General features: G+C 42.4%; 1 long non-coding RNA gene across 1 annotated transcript; it reads left to right on the top strand.

Moving 5' to 3' along the window:
- Positions 1 to 567: 567 nt before the first annotated feature.
- LOC121029580 (uncharacterized) lies at positions 568 to 8,354 on the top strand. Its single transcript, XR_005789779.1, has 3 exons — positions 568 to 1,466; positions 2,063 to 2,650; positions 7,999 to 8,354. It is a non-coding gene; the product is annotated as an uncharacterized LOC121029580 (long non-coding RNA).
- Positions 8,355 to 12,514: the final 4,160 nt, after the last annotated feature.

Raw genomic sequence — 12,514 nt, 5'->3', positions numbered from 1 at the left:
CATTCCCTGAGCCTGGAAGGAGTTTAAGATTTACTCAGGTAAAGTACATCACTTGAGAAGAAAAATTTTAATAAAAATTTTAATAAAACATTTTAAGAAGTGTAGGTATCCCAAAATACTGTTCCAGTATTCTGCAATAGGTCAGAAAATCAAGAGGTGATCTCAGTTTGTAGGACAGAGATAGAGCTTAGTTTTTGTTTGGAGGGAAGATCTACTGGAGGAGGAGAAAGTTGAGCTGGATCCTTTTGCTGTTTTTATTAAAACCTGGCCTGAGTCTAAGCTAAAACATGCCAAATGAGTCACACAGAGATAAAACAATTAAACAACAGACTGCTTGGCTTGCACAACCCAACATCCGGGCTTGTTGTTCTGATGTTGCATAGCCTTGGCCTACCATTGCACCTTTTACTGTTTTAAGACTTCGAATTTTTTGAATTTACTGTTTCAGGACTGGTATGAGCTTTTAGTTGTTAATTATGAAGGATTAGTCAAATCCCTGGTAATCAACCAGCAAATGGAAGCCATCTCACCCTAGAATTCTGGATTGTTGAGGCATATTGGGCAGGATCCCAGAGACCAACAGAACATGCTAGACCTGATGGCTGACTCAAGTCTAAGACTCTGAAATCAGATCGGAGGTCAAAGGCTGCTGCCGCATTTTCTGTGCAGAGCCTTGGTAGGGAGGAAACACGCTGAGATAGGATACAAAGAGTGTTCTCTGCTCAGATCCTCCTTCTATAAGTGGGGACAGACAATTTGAGGTATAGAGGGAAGAGATGTCTTACTACATGTCTAACATGTTGCAAGGATTCCAATAAAAATTTATTGACAGAAAGGGTCTTTGGGAATAATAGTTGACAAAGTTGGGGCCCAGGTGCATGTTTCCCAAACTGGAGTCCTGGAACTCCAGACAGGTATCTTGAGGACCCCCATGGAGATGTGAGGGAGAGCATTCCCAAGTGCCCTTCCTCCTCCTATAACTGTCTTTGATCCGAGTGGTTCTGCTTTTGTCTGTTTTATATAATGAGAGTTTACCATGGTTTTGTTTGAAAACAGTTTGAAAATTGCCAGAAAAATCCTGGAGGTGGAAAGAAGAAGAGCCTTTGGGACTATATGATACAATCTTAGCAGGATATTGTTACAGGATAAAGGGGAGTCAGGCCACTTAGTAGTGTCACGGAGCATGGTCATAGCCACAAGACTGACCCTAGGCCAGTAGAGAGAAGACCTGCAGAAGAAGGAGAAAGATGGCCAAAGAGATCTTACGAATCACTTCTCAAGGGCTTCCCTTTGGTCATTGACTATGAACCAACCTCCTGAATATAGCAGACAAGACCCTACTTCCTCCTCTTACTCTTCCCACTGTCTCTGTCTCTATATTCCAGCTACTCTTCCTCAAATCTTGCCTGAAGATCTTTGCAAAGGCCGTTCCCTCTGCCTGGGAAATGTCCTTCCTCCTTTTCTGGGTGAGTCCTTCTTTTGAGTTTCCATTGAAATGTCCCTTTCTGACATCCTATCTCCCTCAGCCTAGACCAGGATGGCTCCTTTGTTTCCTGTATTTCTAATTTAGTGGGCTTATCACAATTGCAATAATCTGTTCAAGGACTGCTCCTTTTCCCCCAGATAGATTGTGAGTTCTAATTTTTTTTTAATGTTTATTTATTTTTGAGAGAAAAGGTGTGCCAGAGGAGGAGGACACAGAGAGGGGAAGACAGAGAATCCAAAACAATCAGTGCAAAGCCTGACATGGGGCTTGAACCCAGGAACCATGAGTCATGACCTGAGCAGAAGTCAGATGCTCAACCAACTGAGCCACCCAGTGCCCTTGATAGGTTATGAGTTCTGATGAGAGAAGGAAGTTCTCCACTGTATTCTCTGCACCTAGCACAGTGTCAGGCACCTAAGAAGTGCTCAAAAAATTCTTCATAAATGTGTTTGGCAACTTTTAAAATGTCCCCAATTTTCCCCACCTGCTAGTATTCACAGCCTACGTTACCTGGAGTAACTTGCTTCTAACCAATAGAATTCAGCAACGTTGAGGGTATGTCATTTCCATTATTAGGTTACATAAGACTGCAACTTCCATCTTGCTGATCACCTTCTCACCTTATATGCTTTGATGAAGCAAGCTCACATGTTGGAAAAGCTCAAGGAATTGAATCCTGGCAACAACCACATGAGTCTGGGAGTGGATGCTTCACCCAGTCAACCTTCAGATGAGATCCCTGCCCTGGCCAACACCTTGATTACAGCCTTGTGAGAGACCCTGAAGCTGAGTACTTAGCTAAGCATGCCTCAACTCCTAACCCTCAGAAACTAAGAGATAATAAATGTGTGTAGTGTTAAGCCACTAAGTCTTGGGGATAATTTCTTACACAGCAATAGGTAGCTAATAAGACAAATAAGTGAATAAGTCAGTAAGTGAATGGATTTGAAGTGAAGTGAAGTGAATGAAACTGAAGACCTCACTAAAGGAAGGGGAAACTAAGACCTGGTGGAGGTGAGGGGGTAGTGTAGAGAGAGTGGACTGATATGCTCAAAGACAATTGTCCATGCTTCCTGTTTGATTTTGTTTCTCTCAACCATAGAATCTAAAGGAGGCGTTTTGGGGAAAACTCTTCCAAAGTTTTTAGAATCAGAAATTCAACAGGTGAGTGGACATTTTATATGCCCAGGCACTATCTGATATCATTCATAAGTATTTGTGTTTGTAGATGAATAGCAAAGATACATCCTCAGTGATACCAATTCAGATGCAGTTTATATCAAAACATACAGTCTAGCTTGGGAAGCCTTTATTTTAAGTAGCTGTATTTTAAATCTTGATCCAAGTGACCCACTCAGATCATCTTTGTCTCATGTGTAGTTGACACTGAACATGGAAACAGCATTAATAAGTTGGAATAGGTTAGTGGGCTTTGATTGAGTCTGCAATCCAGATGTAAACAATATAAAATCCTCAATAGAGCTATAAATACCAGCTTTATCAATAGCTCTCATAATTTACAATTTTCCAATGCATTTCAAAATGCTGACTCTCACCTTTTTCCTAGATTGGTTTCTTCACTTCAGAGTGATAAAAGAGTGCAAAAAATAATGATATACTTTGGAGTGCATTCGTGTTCCAACATCCAGTTTTAATGGAGGCCTACAAAGAAGTTCCTTTTCTGCCTTCTTAAATGTCATATTTTCCTGCCCAGTTACACATGGGAAATATAATTGATTATGGAATTTCCCTTGGATTAAGCTTGTTTCAATAGGAACTACTAATTACTTTATCACTGTGGCATTGTAATCTGCCCTAACATTTAAAGTTTATTTGCTCTCAAATAAAGGGCATTTGGTCTTCCTATTATTTATAATCATTTTCTTAATCTTCTCCTAGAAGCCAAATCCCATTACAGTTGCTCATTATAAAAAGCTCATGTTTGCTCTGTGGAAATGCATAAATGCATCTAATGGCACCATGTACCTTCAAGTATATCCAAAAGAAAGGGAGAAATTTGAAGAAATCTGAATGATAAAATCTTGAACTTAAAGATGAGCTGTGGAGTGCTTATCTGAGTTACAAACTTTTAAAAATTTATTTATGTTGAGAGAGAGAAAGAGAGAGTGTGAGCACATGCATGCACATGTGAGTGGTGGAAGGGCAGAGAGAGGGGGAGGGAGAGAATCCCAAGCAAGCTGATAGTGCAGAGCCTGACTCAGGGCTCCGTCTCATGAACCATGAGATCATAACCTGAGCCGAAATCAAAAGTCTGATCCTCCACCAACTGAGTCACTCAGGCATCCCCCTGAGTTACAAACTTAAAAAAAAAAAATCATTATTTACAGAGGGATGCATTTCACTATTCCTTAAAATGTCCAGCTTATGTAGAAGTTGTAAGACCAAGATTCTATTTTTAAACATTTTTGAAAGTCCAGTATTATATTTTGAAAGACTTATATTTTGAAAGTCCAGTGTTATATTAGTTTCAGGTGTGCAATAATAGTGATTCAGTAATTTTGTACATTATTCAGTGCTCATTACCATAAATATACTTTTAATCCCCATTACCTATTTCACCCATCCCTTCACTCACCTCCCCTCTAGAAACCATCATGTTGTTCTCTATAGTTCAGAGTCTTCTTCTTTTTTTTTAATATTTACTTATTTTGGAGAGAGAGAGAGAGAGTACATGAGCAGGGAAGGGGCAGAGAGAGAGGGAGACAGAGGATCTAAAGCAGGTTCTGTGCACAGAGTCCAACGTGGGGCTCAAATTCATGAACCGCAAGATTATGACCTGAACTGAAGTTGGATGCTTAATCAACTGAGCCACCCAGGTGACCCAAGAGTCTACATTTTGATTTATCTCTTTTTTCCTTTGTTCATTTGTTTCTGAAATTCCATGTATGAGTGAAATCATATAGAATTTGCCTTTTTCTGACTGACTTATTTCACTTAGCATTATACTTTTTTTGTTGCAAATAGCAAGATTTCGTTGTTTTTTTTTAATGGTTGACTAATATTCCAAGACCAAGATTCTTTTTTTTTAAGTTTATTTATTTATTTTGAGAGAAAGAGAGAGAGCGCACGTGCTTGAGTGTGCAAGTGGGGGTGTGGCAGAGAGAGAGAGAGAGAGAGAGAGAATCCCAAGCAGATTCCATGCTGTCAGCATGGAGCCTGACTTGGGCTATATCCCATGAAGCATGAGATTATGACCTGAGCCGAAATCAAGGGTTGGATGCTTAACCAACTGAGCCACCCAGGCACCCCACAAGACCAAGATTCTTAAAGCTGCAGTCTCAGGGGCCACTTCCAAGAGGTAATAGATGAGAAATGAGGATAAAGTAGCTGTGAAAGTGTGATGGGAGTGTACTGGGGCTGGAGAGTCACACGCTTTACACTCAAGTGGGCTGGGACAACAGGTTGTGACTTTCTCACAAGCCCTGGCCCACTGGGTCACCTTAGTCTGCTACAACAGTTCAAACAGTACTTGAGGAGAAAGGCTTGGTCTTGTCAGTGTCCTTCCCCTCTCCTGTGCTTCCATAAGATGGGATTGCGGCGAGGGGTGTATTACCTGAATTATCATGGGACTAGAACAGAGAGGTTTAGAATCCAAGAAGTGTCCCTGAATGCTCAGATCCCCACCATTGCCTACTGCCTTCCCTCCTGACTTTGCCTACAGCTAAATTGACTATAGGCATGCTTCAACATCTGGCTTCTTGGCCAGGGTGTAGGGGTAATTCCTGGATACTTTGGTTTGCCAGGCTCTTGTTAGTGAGCCCCTCTAAAACTGTCCTGTATCTAGTTCCTGGTCTAGGTGATTAGGGTCTGCTGTAGGGTCATTTTCCTCCGTCACAGTGGGCCATTCTCCAGTTAGCTACTTTCTTTCCTCTCACTTTGTGGGGCAGCTTCAGGAGCCCCTCCATACCATATGGGAACCAAGATGGTCATTATGCCACCAAGTTTACTTAGGAGTGGCCAACTCCTAGGCTTTGTGCAGGACAGGTTGCAAGGCAAACTCATTCCAGAGTCCAAGTCATAGATTGAAAAAACAAACAAACAAACAAACAAACAAACAAACAAACAAAATGCCCCTGTCCTTGGCATTACTCTCTACAACTCCCCAGACTTCCCCTAAAATGGAGAGATGGAGAACCATATAATTCACTTCCTGCCTCAAGTGACTCTATCTCCATTTTATTTTGCTTTTCTGAATACCTGAGATGTCCTTTATGTCATATCCTGCTCCTTGCCAACTCCAGCCTCAAGGTTGAGATGTAATGACTGATGAGATAGCATATGAGAAAGACACTTACCCATAAAGGAACTAATTCAGGAGGCATTGAAAAATAATATACCTCTTCTATAAGTCAACAGGAAATATGTCATCTGATTTGGAATGAAAATTGTAACTTGATTCTTTAATATACTTAGAAATTCATTGGATGTCACATATGTCAGCCTTTAAAAATGATGAGTTTTCTGCTATTTATTGTATGACATTCAGGAAAAGGTAAAACTATAGGGACAGAAAACAGATCAGTAGTTGTCTAAGGCTAGGGTTGAGGAGATGGGTCGATGAAAAAGGGGCACCAAGGAACTTTTTGGGGTGATATATCTTGATTGTGGTGGTGGTTACATGATTGTATAAGTTTATTAAAACTTACAGAAATGTACACCAAAAGGAGTGAATTTCATTATACATAAATTACATCTAAGTAAACCTGACTTTTACTGAAAAATGATGACCTTTCATATTCCCAAGATGATAGCTGAGCACTTACTAATAATGCACTGTTCTACCACTTAGATTACATGAGCTCCTTCAGTCTTAATAGTAACTCTATTTGGAAGGTACTGTTTCATTATCATCACCTCGATCTTACTATCAGGAAGGTGAGGCCTAGAAAAATTAAGTAACTTTCCCAAGACCACACAGTGAGTATAGCTGGAATTCAAACCCAGATCCATTAGGTGCCAAAGACTGTGGGTTTCACCACTGTGTTATATGGCCTCTCAAGATAAGTAACTTTAGGCTGATAAATATTTAAGAGGTAAACTGGTAACATTTATGTGTGCCTGTAACTTACACATCTGAGACCCTTTTTTGGTTCAGTCATATTTACTCTCAGATCAGAAAGTAAATGGTATCCCCCACCCCAAAACAGACACACATCCCAGTTGCCCCGATCAAGCATCCTCGGGAAGAGTGAGAGACCCATTCTTGTCAGTAGCCTTCAGTAAGCTAAGGATGAGTCAGATCTGGGTGACTATTTGTTAGGAGGATCCCCTGGAAAGTTCTAGAGGTTATGTGGCCTGCCGTAGCTCAAACTGCTGACCAGCCCCCAACCTATACTCTCAACTGGGGGCCTTGCAGTGCCAGCCCAGACACCACTGCAGCTTGGTATGACAAAGATGGAAGACTTCTCTCCTGCTTGCAGAGAGTTACCTTCTCAAGGTCATTATCTTTGTGACCTGGGTCTGAGAACTCCACCTCATGCTGCCTCCAACAGCAAATGAATAAAACACTGTTTTCATTAGCTGCTGGTGCTAACACACCCCAGAAGTCAGGGTGTCTGAGAGTCTTCCCAGCTGCTTTTCTCTACAACAGACTGCTTTCCATAATTAATTACGGAGGTTGGTGTAGGATAGTGGTAAGATATGGCAAACTTGTGGGGACTTAGGTTTGGCTTTTGCCCAGGAAAAGGGGTGCTGAGCTCCGCATCTAGTCTCTTGGTTCTTCCAACGTGATATGTATGTTTCAAGGCCCACTTACCATTAGCAATGCAGTCAGGGAGTACGCTTCAGTACAGCAGAAGCATTGGACATCTGCTGAATCCCCTGCAGTGGAAATTTAATTGGTCTTGTATCAATTTGCTCAGCCAGGGACCTTTGATCAAAAGTAGACAATGCAAACACGCTGAATGGGCAAGGATCCACCCCAGCAAATACCACTCTGTGTTTCCATCTTCTCTGCTTTACTTAGGGAGCAATTTGGTCCTCCCAGACTGCTGGTGAGTCACTGATGCCCATAGGGCCAGAGGAAGGTGTTTTGGAATTGAGACCGGACCACCTAGGCCACAGCTTAACTCATTTGTCATCAAGCTTTACTGGGCCCCTGGACCAAAGAGCAGAGCATCTCAAAAATGCACTTGTCCCCAATTCTCACTATTAAGGGGACCTACTGGTATATTTGGTCAATGTATGATGAAGACAAGGAAGGCTGAGATAGGTTGGGTAAGTTTTGGTGGGATGGTGAGAAGGAGAGAAGTATAGGAGTCAGGCACGGTTGAAGATAGGGAGCCTTTCCTGAGCTGATAGCCTCAGAAAGACGTTCTTGAAGCCAGGGTCATCTTCACACTGAAAACAGAGGATCAAAAATAAGCAAGCAGATCCTTAGGAACAAATTTTGTCTGTTCTTGATTTGGCCTGGAAAAGAACCTATCTGTGCTGCTCTAAATTGTTATCAGTTGTTTGTACCTCTGTACAAAAGAGTTTTCCCTTTTTTCTAGAGAACTTGATGGAAAGGGTCATGGTCAAGGGAATAAAGGACCTAGAGGAATAAGGACTGGAGACAAAAGAGCAAAATGTTGCATATGATTACCTTTGCAGCCCAAGCATGAAGGGTAAAGAATATTCAAAACTGAATGAGACTGGCAAAAAGCACCCAAGAGATCAGCTGAGATGCTAACAGAAGGTTAGTCTTCGTTCCCAAACAGTGGGTGGAGAGACGGAGGCATGGGCCCTCCTGGAATTTTATTTCCTCAAACATTAGAAATCACATACTTGAAACCTATAAAGCCATCCTATATGTTTAAATAGAAAAGAAGGGGCGCCTGGGAGGCTCAGTCAGTTAAGCGTCTGACTTCGGCTCAGATCATGATCTCACAGTTTGTGGGTGCAAGTCCTGTGTTGGGCTCTGTGCTGACAGCTCAGAACTTTGAGCCTGCTTCAGATTCTGTGTCTCCTTCTCTCTCTGCCTCTACCCTGCTCGTGCTATGTCTCTCTCTCTCAAAAATAAATGAACATTAAAAAAAAAAAAGAATATTGCTACATTTATTGCTGTCCCTTTTCCCATATCTTAGTAACCCGTTTTGGTATTTCAGTCCTCTTAAATAATAAAAACAAGTCCTCTTGTGCTTCAATAATCTTTTATTCCATTTAACAGATAGGTTTGGGGTGACTGCCTGTGTAAACCTCTTTGCAAAGCTTATTGCTACCAGTGGGAAAAGATGACCATTTCCTAAAATTGCTCTGTGCTCTATGCTCAGACCATTATGAAAGAAACGTTAGTGTATTTAAAACCCGAGTACCCATGGTATACAAAGCACTGTGCTGATTAAGGAGGACTGTGTTATCTAAAGTTATGCTGCCCTAGCAATTGTGAAGATTGGGAATCCTGATTTAAAGGAAATGCCATGGGATGGGAGACTGAGTTATGAAGGTTCCATTTCCATGATTACTTCTACCCTCTGCAACCTTCGTCTGCCCAACTTGCTTCTTCTCATCTTATAAAATGTACCAGATCACAGTTCATTGATTTAGGTAGTCTGTTCATTGATTTGTAAACATGGATCAAGATGCAGACCATCATTTATGCAAATTGGCCTTGCTTAAAGCTATAGAAACTAAAATAAATCAGACCTTGGGCCAGCAAGCGGTCGGCGTGACCTCAGGAGGCAGAGACTGGGTGCTCCTCATAAGCCTTCTCTGTGGTTCTTTCCATGCTGCATAGTGGTTCAGTGATGACCTGACCTGTTCGCATGGTCTCCTAAACACCAGAAGATTCTTCTCCTCACCCATCCCAAAGGTTTAGTTATCTGCAGAGTGTACCTGTATATACAATATCAGATTCCACTCTAGTTCCTAGCGCCAGGGAAAAGGCCTATAAACTTTGACAGTACAGGATGTTTCAAGTTTAGCCTTCAAAAAAGAAGCAACATGGGGGCACCTGAGTGTCGAACTTCAGCTCAGGTTATGATCTTGCAGTTTGTGAGTTCGAGCCCTGCATCGGGCTCTCTGCTGTCAACACAGAGCCTGCTTTGGATCTTCTGTCCCTCTTGCTGTCTGCTCTTCCCCCTCTCACACCCTGTCTCTCAAAAATGAATAAACATTTATAAAATGTATTAGAAAAAAGAAGCAATATAGGTTGGTTTGTAGAAAATTTGGGAAATATAGAAAAATACAAAGCACAAATAAAATTTGCCTTTGATTATGTTTTCTAGTATTTTTAGTATATATATTATAGTATATATATACTAGTATTTCTAGTATTTTTTTGTGTATCAGTCAAAGCCACCTTTAAGAATGTATTTTAGAGCGAAAACAATAGTTATAATACTGTTGTTTCTTCTTGTTCTCTGAGACTGCTCAATATTTTACGGAACCTTCTTCATCCTTTGCTCGACCATCTGACCTGATCAAGAATAAACCCATTCTTGGGGCACCTGGGTGGCTCAGTCGGTTAAGTGGCTGACTTCAGCTCAGGTCATGATCTCACGGTTTGTGGGTTTGCACCCCGTATCAGGCTTCATGCTAACAGCTCAGAGCCTGGAGCCTGCTTTGGATTCTGTGTCTCCCTCTCTCTCTGCCCCTCCCCAGCTTGCAGTCTGTCTCTCTCTCAAAGCAATAAACATTAAAAAATTAAAAAAAAAAAAAAAAAGAGTGAACCCATTCTTGTCCAGAGAAGGAGCAGATTGAAATTCTAAATATCATATGGCAGTCCCTTCCCAAATATTTGGGATTATGTAAGACACTTCTAGGCCATGCTGTTTCCCTGTTTTGTTTTGTTTTGTTTTTTGTTTTGTTTTGTTTTGTTTTTTGTTTTGTTTTGTTTTGTTTTGTTTTGTTTTGTTTTGTTTTGTTTTTGATTAGGGAAGGTGTGTGTGAAGGAGAATGCCAAGAAAAGTGCTGGAAGTATTTCTTAGCCAGTGATCCTCTGACCAACAACAGCATGTCAGACTCTCAGGCCCCAGCCCAGACCTACTGATTGAAAATCTGCATTTTCACACGATCCCCAGGCGCTTCTGAGCTGTGCACCTTACATTTGAGCACTGACCTGTGGGCCCCTTTCTGGCCTTCCTCAGGTGGTATTGATTGTCAGGATTTGTACATAACTTTCACACCTCCTTGATGTTGAAACTAGCAATAAAAATCCCACCTCCATGGGAGTAAACACCTTTTCCTTAGGCCACAATTCACATTCCTTTGGGAAAACGCTAAATGTGTTACTTTCTAAATGCCCTGAGAGTTGTGGGGTGCTCCAAATGGAAGTCGAGGGAAGAGGCCAGTTCTCTACTTTGCTTCCCCTTCAAAGTCCATTCCAGGGTCAGAGCTGTTGTGTTTGTGGTTCCTTAAATCACAGCAAATCATTCATCCAGTGGGGGACAAGAAAGAGAGTCACAACAGAGTTCTTTAAATTCTGTTGGGGAAAAATCCACAATGATTTTTTTTTCCTCCTCTTCTCTCCCCTTTCTCCACAACCACACCTGTCTTATTTTATGACTCAAATGATTCATTTAACCTTTGCTCCTCCACCAGGGGGCCCCAGGAGGCACAGACTGGGTGCTCGGTCCCGAGGACCCTAATCAGGCGAGCTGGGATCAAGGACTCTGAGTACAGGATCAAGGACTCTGAGTACAGTGCTGCCGATAGAGGGAAAAAAAGAAATGACAGAAGCCAAAACAGTTGTGTCTGTCTGGCCGGCCAGCCACAACCATGTGTGGGCATCGAGATGGATGTGGGACCAGCCTGAGCAGAGCCCTCCAAAGAACTGCCTTGATTAGGCCTTCGCTTGAAATCCCAAAGCAGTCAGGTGTTCCTACATGGCCATCTGAAGCCATCCGTGAAGAGCAGTACTCCCCCTTCTAGGACGAGATGCAGCTGTGTGAAGTCATTCCCCTCTCTCTTCACAGATTTGAGAGGTGTCACAAAGTCTTTGTGCCCGGGCACCACGGCTCCCTCTGGGTTCTGGCACTGGGATCTCCTCTGTTTCTTTGGCAGCGTCTGACAATCCCTCCAGCCTGGCTAATCGAGCACTTATCTGGTGCCTCTCCGCTCCCAGGCCTGGCTCCCCAAGCTCCTGGGGACCCATCTGCAAACTTTTCCATGGGAGCATCTGGGACACTTACTGAGGTATAGTGCCTGAAGCAGCAGGGAGAAGGGGGAAGGATGGTTAAGAATGGCTCTTTATTCTGCTTTTTTAAAGTTTATTTTTATTTATTTTGAGAAAGATACAGAGAGCTAGCAGAGGAAGGGCAGAGAGAGAAGGAGACAGAATCTCAAGCAGTCTCCAAGTGGTCAGTGCAGAGCCTGATGCGGGGCTTGAACTCTCGAACCATGAGGTCATGACCTGAGCTGAAATCAAGAGTTGGATGCTAAACCAACTGAGCCACCCTGGTGCCCCTAGATTGGCTTCTTCTTGACCCTTCGGGAACTTACAAACATCACCCCATCCATCCTGGCAGCCCTTAGTTGTGTATAAAGTAACTATGCTGGTTTTCTTTCCAGAGGTTATGGAGTGTAAGTGGTTGAAAACTCAGGCCCTGGCATTGCAGAGACTGGCATCCAAATCCCGGCTCTTCATCACCAGCTGGGTGATCCAACTTGGCCTCCTGAAATTTCAGGCCTTAATTCACACCTTTCTAAAACAGGGACAATATCTGCCTCATAGGTTATTATGAGGAATAAACGAGATGCTATATGTAAAGCACTTAGGACCGTGCCTGGTGCTTAGTAAGTGCCCAGTAAAAGGTAGCTGTGATTGTTGTTACTTTTACCTAAAAATGGATGACAGCAAGTCATGCTGGATAACCTAACAAGTCAGTGCTAAATCCTAGAGGCCCAAGTTTCAGTTCTGGATCTGCTTTGAATTAGCCTTGGGTGCCCCAGTTTCTTCCTCTGTAAGATGTAGGCGATGCTACCTGGCTTTTTGTTCTGGCAGGTAACATTTATCAGTGCTATCTGTGCACCTGGCATACTTGAAGGGCTTATGTTAATTCACTTGATTCTTGCCACATCCCTATTTGA

The sequence above is a fragment of the Herpailurus yagouaroundi genome, unplaced genomic scaffold (genome assembly GCF_014898765.1).
Source record: "Herpailurus yagouaroundi ecotype Mexico unplaced genomic scaffold, PumYag 139, whole genome shotgun sequence".
In the NCBI taxonomy this organism is placed as follows: Eukaryota; Metazoa; Chordata; class Mammalia; order Carnivora; family Felidae; genus Herpailurus; species Herpailurus yagouaroundi.
The sequence above is the reverse complement of the archived record's forward strand: the minus strand, read 5'-3'. Positions and strand labels throughout refer to the sequence as shown.